The 13,872-nt window shown below is 39.5% G+C and overlaps 1 protein-coding gene across 5 annotated transcripts in view; it reads left to right on the forward strand.

Annotated features, from left to right (window-relative positions):
- The window catches only part of pde1ca (phosphodiesterase 1C, calmodulin-dependent a), a 73,489-nt gene that overhangs the window by 39,858 nt on the left and 19,759 nt on the right, over nucleotides 1-13,872 (forward strand). The window lies entirely within an intron of this gene.

The following is a 13,872-nucleotide window of genomic DNA, read 5'->3' on the forward strand; positions in this document are numbered from 1 at the left end:
TCCACCTCATGATGTCTCTCCTCCTCATACAATCAGACACCATTTATCATGTAGCACTGTGTGTGTGTGTGTGTGTATGTGTGTGTGTGTGTGTGTGTGTGTGTGTGTGCATGTTGGTGTATGCCTATGCATGCATATATGAGCCTGCATGTATGTCTATGAGCATGCTTCACAGGTTAGTGATGATTGGGTGTGACAACAAAACAGTGAGTGAGTGAGTGAGTGAGTGCGAGATAAAAAAAGAGAGAGAGATAATGGTTTGCCTCTGGTTGCTGGCTAAAGCTGAGCTCTACCACTGAACTGGATGGTCATGTTTACACACAAAAGCCATCTGATGAAATGACCAACACTACAGTAGCAGCCAGTGAGATCTATGTGATCACAAAAATAAATTCTCTTTAAATCCCAGTCATACAGGAAATGAAAATAATATTGTATCTGTTTTCCTCTGTGAGTGTATTTGCTATGATAACATTTAGAAATGCAGAGTAGGGTGGCTCAGGGGTTATGCTTGTGCTGTGGTGAGAAGAGGCTGGCATGCCGGTATGGAATCTTGTTTATGCAGACTCACTTTGAATATGGCTAAATTTAATGCACAGGACACAGAGGTCATAGAATAGCCTGGGTCATGCTTCATGCTTCAGAGATATGCTACTGTCTCTCAGGCTATCTTTAGACAGCTCACTGTATTGCTCAGGTCACAGTTTGTTTTTATCATTATTTTTTCACTGGAAGAAAAACCTCTAGGCTAGTACGACCTCTATCATCTGACCTTTACAGGAGAGAAAGAGAGAAAGAAAACTAAAGGAGAGGAATAACATCCATTTGCATAAATTACATGATAGGAAGATTGACTATATGTGCAGCGTCTATTGAACCTGAATCAATTAAGGACGTTAAATCTAAATTCACGAAGCACCAGTCAGGTGTTACAACTCCAAATAGAGAGGTGAATATTTAATGCATCCTTCTCTCTTCCTATTCTCTCTCTCTCTCTCTCTCTCTCTCTCTCTCTGTTTGTTTTTCTTTCCTAGGAGGGACTTGTTCATAAATAGGTACAAATAAGGACAGTCAAAGTCAACATCAGAGCTCTGAAATCTGATGACCATCACTTGACTCAACATAGAGCTTATTCCAAATGTCAGCAGTTGTTAGAAAAAGCCAAAGCTTGTTTTCAAAAGGGAAAATGTTTGTTGTAATTTACTTAATATCATCAAATAATGAGAATAATGAGAGCTGCTTAAAAAGTGACCTAAAGAGATATCAAACAGTCCACCACCAAGAACTGTTTCTCAAAATATCTTGGAGGAAGAGAACACTGATACAATATGGATGCAGATTCTCTATTTGTCTAACAATCTAATTAACACTTTATTCAAAAGTATCGCACTAGTAATCCTAAGCAGTTAGTACCACTAACAACCATAATGGTGCTTCTTCCTTTCCTTCAGTGACTGCTTTAATAGAATAAAAATATATTGTGGTATATTGCAAAATACTATGTTATATTATTAGAGCTGTCGAAGTGAGATTTGTGTGAAATTGAGAGTATTCAGTTTTACCCAAATGCACCATTGTTGTGCTTGCATAATCATGAATGTGAAGATGAAAATGATCTGCTGTTATCATTGTGAACAGAAGTGTTATGAAAATAAAATCTTCATACTTTTTATTGATTTACATTATGTAGAAAAGATATTCAGATCCATAGATAAAATACATGCACTAAATGTAATCAAACGCTTCAAATGTCTTACTGTTGACTTTTACATAAAGTTAGATAAAGCACAGAAAAAGCTTACCTAAGTTAGCATGCTAGGTAAAAAATGAGGATGAACGAAGGAAAAAAGAGGATAAACACACATTATTACACATACTAAGAGTGAGCAGGAGTATTGATCAGCTTCCTTTGCCCATTTTTCCAAGTTTGAAATGGAAAAATATGAACAAAACAAATCCATTAGTGACTAGCTGCTTATCATGAGGTCTTCATCTAAAACAAGCTGACTATTATTCACTATCTACCCACTAAATTAGGGAAGAAATAAATGGCTTACTTGTTAAGCAAGAAAAATTGTAAACATGTATGAATCCATTTTTTTCTTTTACATCTAACTATTTCACTCTCTCACATTTGCTTACTGTCCTTCTCCTGATTGGCTGTGGATCCAGCAAATGATTGTGAAGTCAGGCTTCTTTCATGTCTGACATTAGGGTATAAAGGCATTTAACACACAAGCTCAGTAAAAGTTGATGTCATTGAGGTGTATAGGCCCTACTCTGAGCCAACCTCATGCAACATTCATCCTTAGCATTTAACATTCATCACTAACATTTATCCATTCCAACCTCAATCACCTGGCTGTAGTTCTCAATAAATCATGTCTGATTATGCCTTGGAGGTTTAGTTAACCTCTAGCACGAGGTAATCACTAGAGAAGGAGGTGGGGGTGATAAGGAAAAAGGTAATATGTCATGGTGTTGTTAGATATGGTGTGCATGGGGATGACTTTGTTGCATATGATGGTGCAGTGAGGATGATGTTAGGGATGCCGGGGGATAGATACACAGTTTTGGTCCCTTTGCAACATCCAGTACTGGGCTGAAGTGCTGAGGGAATTCAGGATATGACAGGAACGGGGGACAGAGACGCAGAGAAACAATCTGTCTGGCCAGCAGCCTGATCTTTAGCGTCTTGCTCATCTTTTTTCTTTTTTTTTTCCTCAGATAGCAGCTGCTGCTGAAAAAGTCCATCAAAGTGTAGCCTGCACTTCAATCCTCTAGTGATGAAAGTAGCCTCTGTCTACCTGAATTCACAAAGGCTTACTGAAAAGCTTCCTAATACATCTACACCGTTCAACAATGGAGCAATTATTCCATAGCAGCAAGTGTTTTTTGTTAATAAAATTATTTCATTTCAGTAGATCTTTTTTGTGGGTTAAATAATGATTTGAAAACTCCTTTTAGAAATAGGATTGTATCCAAATTGCCATTTGTTAAGCCTCAGTTCCACCCTTTAGCCTTAAACTGCTCACTGTATAAGTAGAATGAAAAATAACATGGAGACAGTATATTAGCATTAAATGTGTGGGGGGTTTTTTGTCCAGAGTTTAAAAGCCATAATTTGACTACCAGCAAACTCTGCAAGTGTAGTTATACCATTGTAAAAGAATAAAAACATTGATCAGTTGTAATGAGAGTTAATTTGTTTTGAATGACTTATGGGTTTATCTGATGGGACTAATGTAAGCTCATAGAATTGATGTTCCATACTCCATTTGTTGTGGCACTGATGTTTTCAGCTCTCATAATTCAATTCAGTTCAATTTATTTGTATAGCATTTTTAACAATGGACACTGTCTCAAAGCAGCTTTATAGAAATATAGAAACATAATAAAAATGATGAAGTTTAAAGTTAAGTTACTGTTTATCCCTAATATTTACCCCTAACATTTATCCCATAATAATGATTTAGTTCAGGTACACTGACCATTTTCTACTCTGTACACATTTCTGGGTGCTGGGAATACTCTATTGTGATTCTATGCCAAGTTTGTGATAAAGTAATTTTCAATTACTGCTTTGGGGATTTTTGCCTGCTCTGTTATTTTGTACATGAAATGCAAGGTCACTGGGATTCAGGTCAAAACTTTCCATGTTCTGGGCCTAAAAACAAGCATATTTATCTATATGTCTTGTCACCCACAGCATGATAACCCACAGCCACACAGTTGGAGCTGAGCAGTTTAGGTATATCTATACCTTTCAGGAAATCACATTAACAAAGAAAAACTGAACCACGACCAATTTGCTATACATACCCATGTGACCATTATTCCACAAATGATATGCCATGCTTGTTTAGTATGTCTCAAAATCTATCCATAGGACCATACATTTCTTTCTCAGAACTCAACAGATGTTTATGTTGTCTTACCAGTAATTTAAGAATTGTGTAAAACCTAAAGATAGGTTGGTGCATCCTTTTCTTGATGGTAGCATGTAAGGCATATCCTGAACAATTTTGTTGTCAAGATTGAATATATTCTTTATCTACTTTTAATTTTTTTCTGATCTGGGCATTTGTTATTCCAAAGCACTTGCCTAGGACCTTGCTTGATATAGACATTGGGATATGTCTTTGATCTTGACATGGAGATACAAAACCAACAAACTCCAAATGCAACATTTTGTAGGAAAATCTCTCCAGTCTATGAAGTAATGGTAATGCACAGCTGGAAATAAATTGTATGATAAATGTTTAATGATTTTAGTTTTCACAAGTGAAGGTAAATACATTTTTGCTGCCTTAAGCTAAAATGTTTTTACTTACATCAGTCTACACTCTATACCCCATAATGACAGAGTAACACCCAGATTTGTGATAACTCACACGAGTTAAAAAGAAACAACTGAAATGTCACATTAACATACACTATATTGCCAAAAGTATTCGCTCACCCATCCAAATAATCAGAATCAGGTGTTCCAATCACTTCCATGGCCACAGGTGTATAAAATCAAGCACCTAGGCATGCAGACTGTTTTTACAAACATTTGTGAAAGAATGGGTCGCTCTCAGGAGCTCAGTGAATTCCAGCGTGGAACTGTGATAGGATGCCACCTGTGCAACAAATCCAGTCGTGAAATTTCCTCGCTCCTAAATATTCCACAGTCAACTGTCAGCTGTATTATAAGAACGTGGAAGTGTTTGGGAATGACAGCAACTCAGCCACGAAGTGGTAGGCCACGTAAACTGACGGAGCGGGGTCAGCGGATGCTGAGGCGCATAGTGCGAAGAGGTCGCCAACTTTCTGCAGAGTCAATCACTACAGACCTCCAAACTTCATGTGGCCTTCAGATTAGCTCAAGAACAGTGCGCAGAGAGCTTCATGGAATGGGTTTCCATGGCCAAGCAGCTGCATCCAAGCCATACATCACCAAGGGCAATGCAAAGCGTCGGATGCAGTGGTGTAAAGCACGCCGCCACTGGACTCTAGAGCAGTGGAGACGCGTTCTCTGGAGTGACGAATCACACTTCTCCATCTGGCAATCTGATGGACGAGTCTGGGTTTGGCGGTTGCCAGGAGAACGGTACTTGTCTGACTGCATTGTGCCAAGTGTAAAGTTTGGTGGAGGGGGGATTATGGTGTGGGGTTGTTTTTCAGGAGCTGGGCTTGGCCCCTTAGTCCCAGTGAAAGGAACTCTGAATGCTTCAGCATACCAAGACATTTTGGACAATTCCATGCTCCCAACTTTGTGGGAACAGTTTGGAGCTGGCCCCTTCCTCTTCCAACATGACTGTGCACCAGTGCACAAAGCAAGGTCCATAAAGACATGGATGACAGAGTCTGGTGTGGATGAACTTGACTGGCCTGCACAGAGTCCTGACCTCAACCCGATAGAACACCTTTGGGATGAATTAGAGCGGAGACTGAGAGCCAGGCCTTCTCGTCCAACATCAGTGTGTGACCTCACAAATGCACTTCTGGAAGAATGGTCAAAAATTCCCATAAACACACTCCTAAACCTTGTGGACAGCCTTCCCAGAAGAGTTGAAGCTGTTATAGCTGCAAAGGGTGGACCGACGTCATATTGAACCCTATGGATTAGGAATGGGATGTCACTTAAGTTCATATGCGAGTCAAGGCAGGTGAGCGAATACTTTTGGCAATATAGTGTATGTCCAATAAAAATTATATTTAAAGTAGGCAGGTTACTTATATTATGTCAAAGAATTTATAGAAGTTTAGAATATTCTTGAGAAATACGTTTTTGGTTTAGAAATAAATCACAATAATACACAGCATGTATGCATTTTTCCCCACTATGTAAGGCTGAAGTTTTTCATACCATGTGTGCTGTTCATATCAGGCACACAATGTCAGTGTGTTAATGAATAATGCTTGAGTCTACTCTCTTACTATACAAACTGCCAACAAATTAACACTTGACCTCTTCATTTTAGACATTTGTAAAAAGACTCCTTGAGTAATAGTTTTCCAGCAAGGATAGGCAGAATTTCACTATTGAGTAAATGTTGAGACTACTAGTGTTTACAATGTAGCTGCAGGAAATCAGTTAACTATTGAAAATGCTGGTGAATTGTACAGTACTGTACTGAAAATGTAAAAGGAGAATAGTTTTCTGAATGGACGGAATGAAGAAAACGTAACATTGATCACAGGAAACAAAATGTATCTGCTGTTAATCAAGTTAGTCAGGTTTGCTGTGGCGTGCAAAATCTTAATTACTAGTGATGCATGTTGTAGTCAAGGTTTTATTTACAGATAAATAAAATCCTTTGATAAGTAGTATTTCAGACGGCATGTGACAACATGTTGTGCATTGACAATCCAATTTCTCTGCCCTGGGCTATTCTGCCTCTGCTTCTGCACTGGCTGTATAAGTCTCCTGTTCCCTTCTGGCTTTACTCCTATACTCAAAATTCTTTATATCTGTGTTTTCTGGTTTAAAATGATATAGTCCTGGGACCTTTTTTAAAAAAAAAATCACCTTAGCACCTGGTCCATTTTCATCCTGAGAGTAAACATAATCTGTATCTGGAGTGGAATCCCACAGGATTGGTCATATATAAAGGGCTACTAAACCCTGAACCCCTAACTCCCATCATGCACTCTAGCCAATAAACACACACACTGCCTCCTTCACTGTCACCGGACTTTGAATTAGAGTCACCTGTTTCCATTCACACACACACATACACACAATCTTCTTTCATTCACCGATATGTCTTAAAGTATACACTTTGTGTTTTGATTATGCCAAGCATGATTTTTGATCCAGTTTGCCTATCATTCCTGTGATTTTGCCTTCCCTTCATTGCCCTTTTGCCAATTGCCTGTCCCTTAGATTCTAAGCTCTACTGTTGTGTACTGTTTTCTGTCATGTTAATAGAATGCCCTACCTGCAATTGCATCTCCATCTCATGACAAGTGTCTGCAATCTTGAACACTAACTTGTAGCTCCATGTGGTGTTGTAGCCAATAATTCATTTCTGGAGAGATGAGAAAATCTACTAAAAATCACTGTGTGACATGTACAGTAATACTGGAACAATATTACTATAGGACTATATATATACTATATATATACTATATACTATATATATACTATAGGACAATATTAATAGGACTATACACTGAATGGGATACCAATCCATTACAAGGCACCATGCATACACACGCCAATATTTTTTTTGGGAGCAAACCAGAGCACCCAAGGGAAATCCATACAGGCTAGGGGAGAATATGCACAGAAACTTCACACAGAGAGTAACCCAAAGTCAGAATCAAACTGGGACCCTGCTCCCACCAAATTAGTAACCATTTCCTATGACATGCTGTAAGTTACGTTCATAATCCTTAGTTTTGCGTACTGTCGTTTTTTTCATTTGCTCAAAACCATAGATTATAATCATCTAAATATTTTTTGAAAAGAAATAGAAAAAATAAATTAAACAACAATATCCTCCTTTACCAACCTTTCCCTTACCTTGCACAAACACTCATTTTACTGTTCAGTTCATCCAACTCTCCAAAAACAGACAATTCACTCATATTCTCAGCAATAACTGACATTCAGCCCTGGCATTTACACAATGACAAGCGCAGTTCTGACATTGATGAACCCAGGCTTTATTGCATGCTCTGACATATTCGGCTTTGAGATTAACATACGCTGACATTGTGTAATAATTCATATCCCATATATTTGCTTTTCTATAACACAATACAGATGGTAGAATATCACATTTGAAAGTCACAGTGATTTAATTAATGTGGCCAGAACAAATGAATGCTTTATTAATATTTGTGTGTGTGTGTTGTGATTCCTGATTTAAGTGGATTAATAGACTCTACTATGGGATTCTGGCAAAAGGCTGTAGTTAAGCCTAGGCATTAATAGGTTGTCATACAGCATAATGGTTAGGACTTGGTGTCAGTTTAGGAATCACTTCCATTATTATGTCCTGGCATGAATTAAGAGCTTCTGGTTGCTGGACACTTAGAAAGGTGTAGGTTTTATGTGATAAGGGAATTTATCACTGGGAATGGATGTAGAGAATGGAAATCACCATTAACCAATCAACAATTAAAAACTTCCTAGAATATACTGTACATCTGCATGTTTCGATTTATCTGTGATTATAGGTCTGAGTGAAATCTCCATATATATATATTTTTTTTTAAAAACAAGTGAACAGGGTTTTGCTTGATTAGATTAAAAAAGTTGATTAACTCAGCCAAATACACAGAAGCGCTAGGAGATGAGATGTTGCACATCTCCTCTTCCTCCAGCAGCTCCTCCTCATCTCCCTCTCTCTGTGCTTTTCTTCTCTCAATCTTACTCTGGCTTTCATCAAGCCTTTCCTTTCCTCTGCTCTCCAAATGATCCATCCATCAGCTTGTTATCTCACTAATTGAGTGCTTAAATGAATCAGGCAGCATAGACTATAGATGAGAATGAAGAAGGATGAAGGTTCCTCCTCTGCTCTCTGCTTGCTCTGTTCACTCAACAATAATGTTGTTTAAACAGCAGCTACACGGTTAACGTCTCTGCTTGAAATCAAGATCCAAATTGTTTCATTAGAAAACAATGCCTCATACCTTTCAGTATGTGTCTTCTTAATGTGCTGCCGATTTTACGTGCTAATTTTGCAGTATTAGGCTGCAAGAGTAAAAATCAATGGCAAGAATTTTAGATTATTTTAGATGAATATTATTTACACAGAGTTAAACAAGTTATACAGAAACAGTAAAAGGCGGTGACTTTGTATAGTGCTTAATAAGTTACCAACATGTAAGCGCTTATCAGTATGCATACTCTGAGCATTTAGTTGAACAACCTATAACTTTTTGAATAACATATATCAAAGGTTAGATTTTTATTGCACTCTGACCTGTGTTATAGTGGCATTAGAAGATTTTGTAAGTCATTGATGTCTGTTCCTGTCTTTATTTGCACATGAATACTTGTGGCAGAATCCAATCAGGCTGGGGTTAAAGGGGATTATTGCAGCACTTAGACCAGCTCTCAGGAGCTTGATTAAAGGGTTTAGAGAGCTTTTACGTGCAGACCTGTAAAAACACGTCTGCTACATGGACAGGTTTAGACCCAAAGAGTTTATATTGCAGATCTAACATGTGGATTTTCCAAACTATATTAATGGCTGTTCTTTGAAGCCATGGTCCATAAGCTGCCAAGAAGAAAATGTCTCCTTTATCTTGTGCTATGCCTCCTCCATATTGCTGGATATTGGTTCAAATCCAGTGCTCATGATCCTATCAGTGTGGGCGGTCTGAAATCAAATGTCCTTTAGTATGAAACCATGTCCTGTATTGTCAATAAAAATGCTTCCCAATTTTTGAGTTTGGTGGCTGACATGTTTCCAGACACAGAATTACAGGATTCACTTGTACTATTTTAGAGCTCTTTGTTACATCTCTATTGCACTGGAAGTAAGAAGAAAAGATTTACATGGCTTAAGCGATCCCCACTAATTCATCCTTTTCCATCTGATGAAGCTACATTCTGCTCTGTTGCTGAATTCAAGACTGCACTAGCAATCACTTCTTGTCCTTCTTTCTTGTTCAGCAACATCCGGCTAGAGATTTAAGTCCATATGTTTGGACCCTGGCTCCCAGCATGCCCTTGTGTTCTTGACCCCCTTCAGTGAGGCAGGAAGGTGTTTTGCTCCTCTCCCATGGTCTGCACATATGTCCTAGGATGCGGGAGTCTTATGTAGATTACCTCACATGTCACTTTGGCAACTACAATGGTGCTGGAACATAAAGGCAGTGTGTAGTGTTTTACAAAGTGTGAGACCACTGGCTAAGTATTGTTCACTTGAACACAGCTTCCTTAGTGCTCAGTACACTTCTGCTTCTATACTATGACCTATAATGATACAAAGCACTGGCACTCTACAGCAATGCCGACTGACCTTGCATAGCAGTCGATAAATATGGAGAATGTCTGATTGCACGTGCCGAATGAAGAGATGAGGTAGGCAGGAATGAAAGATTTAAATGAAATTGCTAAACAGTGGGAGAGTGTGATAGGAGATAGGGAGGAAGCAGAAGCTGGTATAGTAGACATGAAAGGATGGATTAAAAGTCACCTTGCAGCATTATAGAGATGAGAGGGAGAGGTGAATCCTGTGCTCTCCCAGAGATGCTGTGTGCGTAGCATGCACGTCAGTTCTTGGCCTTCCTATATACCTATAAATAGACTACTGTCTGCTAAAAAAAAGGTCTTTGAGGATGATAACTGACTTTCCAGAATTTGATCTTTATCTATAATATTTATCCTTTATTTCATAGCAGCTTATCTTTGCCAAGAAACATTTGCGACATAGTCAGTGTCTGTAGCTGGCAAACCCACATGCCATATATATATATATATATATACATATATACAAGGATTAGATTAGATGACTATGTTAGTCGATATATATATAGTCATCTAATCTAATCCTTGTCATCCAATCTAATCATCTGATCTAGTCATTTTCCTTGGATGACCTTTTTGGTGTCTGTTTTTAGTACACCAGTGGTTTCTTCCAATTTAAGGACAGACCACATTGTTGTATTTGGCTATGACCTTGTGCATGGTTCTAATTAAGTTTCCATCTTTTCTCAGCTTCAAAAAGGCTTGCTTTTTTCCCCATAGACAGCTCTCTGGTCTTCATGACAGTTTATCCTTTTTAATAACAGATGCAGTCTTCACAGTTGAAACCCTGGGCTCAAACCAAGAGTAGACATTCATATTTTAAACAACACAATAGGACAAATCTGGACAACATGAAACACCTGTCAGTCACATGTTCCAATATTTCCTATCACTTAAAAAACAAAAAAAGAGGCCATTTTTAACACATGCAGATCTAAATATGAGTAACTGAAGGCTCAGAAGATTGTCTCATGTCTGTTCTAATACTTTCAGAGGGGACTGGATTTTCTAGTTGCTCCAGTATAGCTGGTAGTATTCTGCATTTGTATTCTAGATTTGTGTAATATTCATCCACAAAAGCATTTTTGTTGGTACATTTCATTGTGCTTAGCACAAACATTAAGACTACACATGCTGAGTATTGCATAGTCAAAGACAATAGTCCTCACATTTTTACTGTAAAAAGTTTATTAGATCAGTACTGAGAAACAATGATGTATTTGAATGCTCATAATGCAATTCTCAATGATCACAATATTCCTATAGGTTTTTAAAACCCACAATTCTTTTCTTATAAGTGTAAACTTATACAAGGATTTTTGTTTTCTGTGTTCTGAATAAACTGTTCTTAGAAATATCTAGAAACAACAACTCAACAATAGCAGTTCTCTTGACTTATATATTCTTGCTCTTGCTACATAAGAAAGGTCATATATTATGTGGTTACGGTGGAGCCTGCACGTTCCTAAAGGCTTTCTTCCTTATCATTCCTGCTTCCACCAGGTTCTGAGAAGTATTAATCCTTTAATGGGATGACATTGATGTGCGGTATTGATTGCCTCTTTATCTGCATAAGGGACCACCCACCCACCTCCCGCTCATCACCTCACTGATTTTGATAACATTGTCCAAATGTTGCATCTTCAACCCTGCTTCAGACGTCCTGCTGTTCAGGCATGCATGAGCACACAATACATTGCAACACAACAGCTGAGTGAGCCAGGTGGAGCTCTGAACAGATGTGCATGACTCGGAAATGCATTACCAGTCATCCCTCAAATGAGTAGCGTAAAAGAAACAAACTGATGCCACTGGACAATCATTCATTCATTCATGCATTCAGAAACCACATTGCTCTGTAATCTGGGAACGCTAGGGATAAGGCAGGTATAACCTGGGAATGCTAGGTATAAGGCAGGTATAACCTGGGAATGCTAGGGATAAGGCAGGTATAACCTGGGAATGCTAGGTATAAGGCAGGTATAACCTGGGAATGCTAGGGATAAGGCAGATATAACAATGTGCGTGAGCCACCACACCAGCCCATTGAAGTACTCTCTCTCTCTCTCTCTCTCTCACACACACACACACACACATACACACACACACACACACACACATTTCCAACAAGGGCCAGTTTAATGTAGCCAGTTCACCCCTGGACATATTTTTGGGAGGTGGGAAGAAACTGATGTACATTCATTATAATAAAAATCAGGTCTTAGTTGTTAATATTTTGCTTACCTATTTTTTATTCTGAAAGCCCCTACAAAATACACTATATTGCCAAAAGTATTCGCTCACCCAGCCAAATAATCAGAATCAGGTGTTCCAATCACTTCCATGGCCACAGGTGTATAAAATCAAGCACCTAGGCATGCAGACTGTTTTTACAAACATTTGTGAAAGAATGGGTCGCTCTCAGGAGCTCAGTGAATTCCAGCGTGGAACTGTGATAGGATGCCACCTGTGCAACAAATCCAGTCGTGAAATTTCCTCGCTCCTAAATATTCCACAGTCAACTGTCAGCTGTATTATAAGAACGTGGAAGTGTTTGGGAACGACAGCAACTCAGCCACGAAGTGGTAGGCCCCGTAAACTGACGGAGCGGGGTCAGCGGATGCTGATATTGCGGATACATAGTGCGAAGAGGTCGCCAACTTTCTGCAGAGTCAATCGCTACAGACCTCCAAACTTCATGTGGCCTTCAGATTAGCTCAAGAACAGTGCGCAGAGAGCTTCATGGAATGGGTTTCCATGGCCGAGCAGCTGCATCCAAGCCATACATCACCAAGTCCAATGCAAAGCGTCGGATGCAGTGGTGTAAAGCACGCCGCCACTGGACTCTAGAGCAGTGGAGACGCATTCTCTGGAGTGACGAATCGCGCTTCTCCATCTGGAAATCTGATGGACGAGTCTGGGTTTGGTGGTTGCCAGGAGAACGGTACTTGTCTGACTGCATTGTGCCAAGTGTAAAGTTTGGTGGAGGGGGGATTATGGTGTGGGGTTGTTTTTCAGGAGCTGGGCTTGGCCCCTTAGTTCCAGTGAAAGGAACTCTGAATGCTTCAGCATACCAAGACATTTTGGACAATTCCATGCTCCCAACTTTGTGGGAACAGTTTGGAGCTGGCCCCTTCCTCTTCCAACATGACTGTGCACCAGTGCACAAAGCAAGGTCCATAAAGACATGGATGACAGAGTCTGGTGTGGATGAACTTGACTGGCCTGCACAGAGTCCTGACCTCAACCCGATAGAACACCTTTGGGATGAATTAGAGCGGAGACTGAGAGCCAGGCCTTCTCATCCAACATCAGTGTGTGACCTCACAAATGTGCTTCTGGAAGAATGGTCAAAAATTCCCATAAACACACTCCTAAACCTTGTGGACAGCCTTCCCAGAAGAGTTGAAGCTGTTATAGCTGCAAAGGGTGGACCGACGTCATATTGAACCCTATGGATTAGGAATGGGATGTCACTTAAGTTCATATGCGAGTCAAGGCAGGTGAGCGAATACTTTTGGCAATATAGTGTATATCTGTCCACTACATGCCTAGGTCCCAAAACATGTTTGTATCTGGAGCATTCAAGATGATCTTCTCTCTTTTCACCAACCAGTTTCCTGCTGGCTGTGAATGGGTTAAAACACTTTAATCTGAAGTGCATCGTTTGTGCTATCCCTCTACAGTCCACCCACTTTAATGCTGATGGACAGGAATTGGGTCAAACCATGTGTACCACATACAGGCACCTTTCATCACAACGGTCTCCACGTCAGCAAAGACGTCAGCTCTGAGAGGCTGAATACACCTCATAAACAAAAGCTCAAACGCAAACATGGTGATAGAAGAATAACACGCATTTCAGCCGCCACCAGACACAAGCCATTTGTCCAGCC

The sequence above is a fragment of the Hemibagrus wyckioides genome, linkage group LG01 (assembly GCF_019097595.1).
Source record: "Hemibagrus wyckioides isolate EC202008001 linkage group LG01, SWU_Hwy_1.0, whole genome shotgun sequence".
Lineage (NCBI taxonomy): Eukaryota > Metazoa > Chordata > Actinopteri > Siluriformes > Bagridae > Hemibagrus > Hemibagrus wyckioides.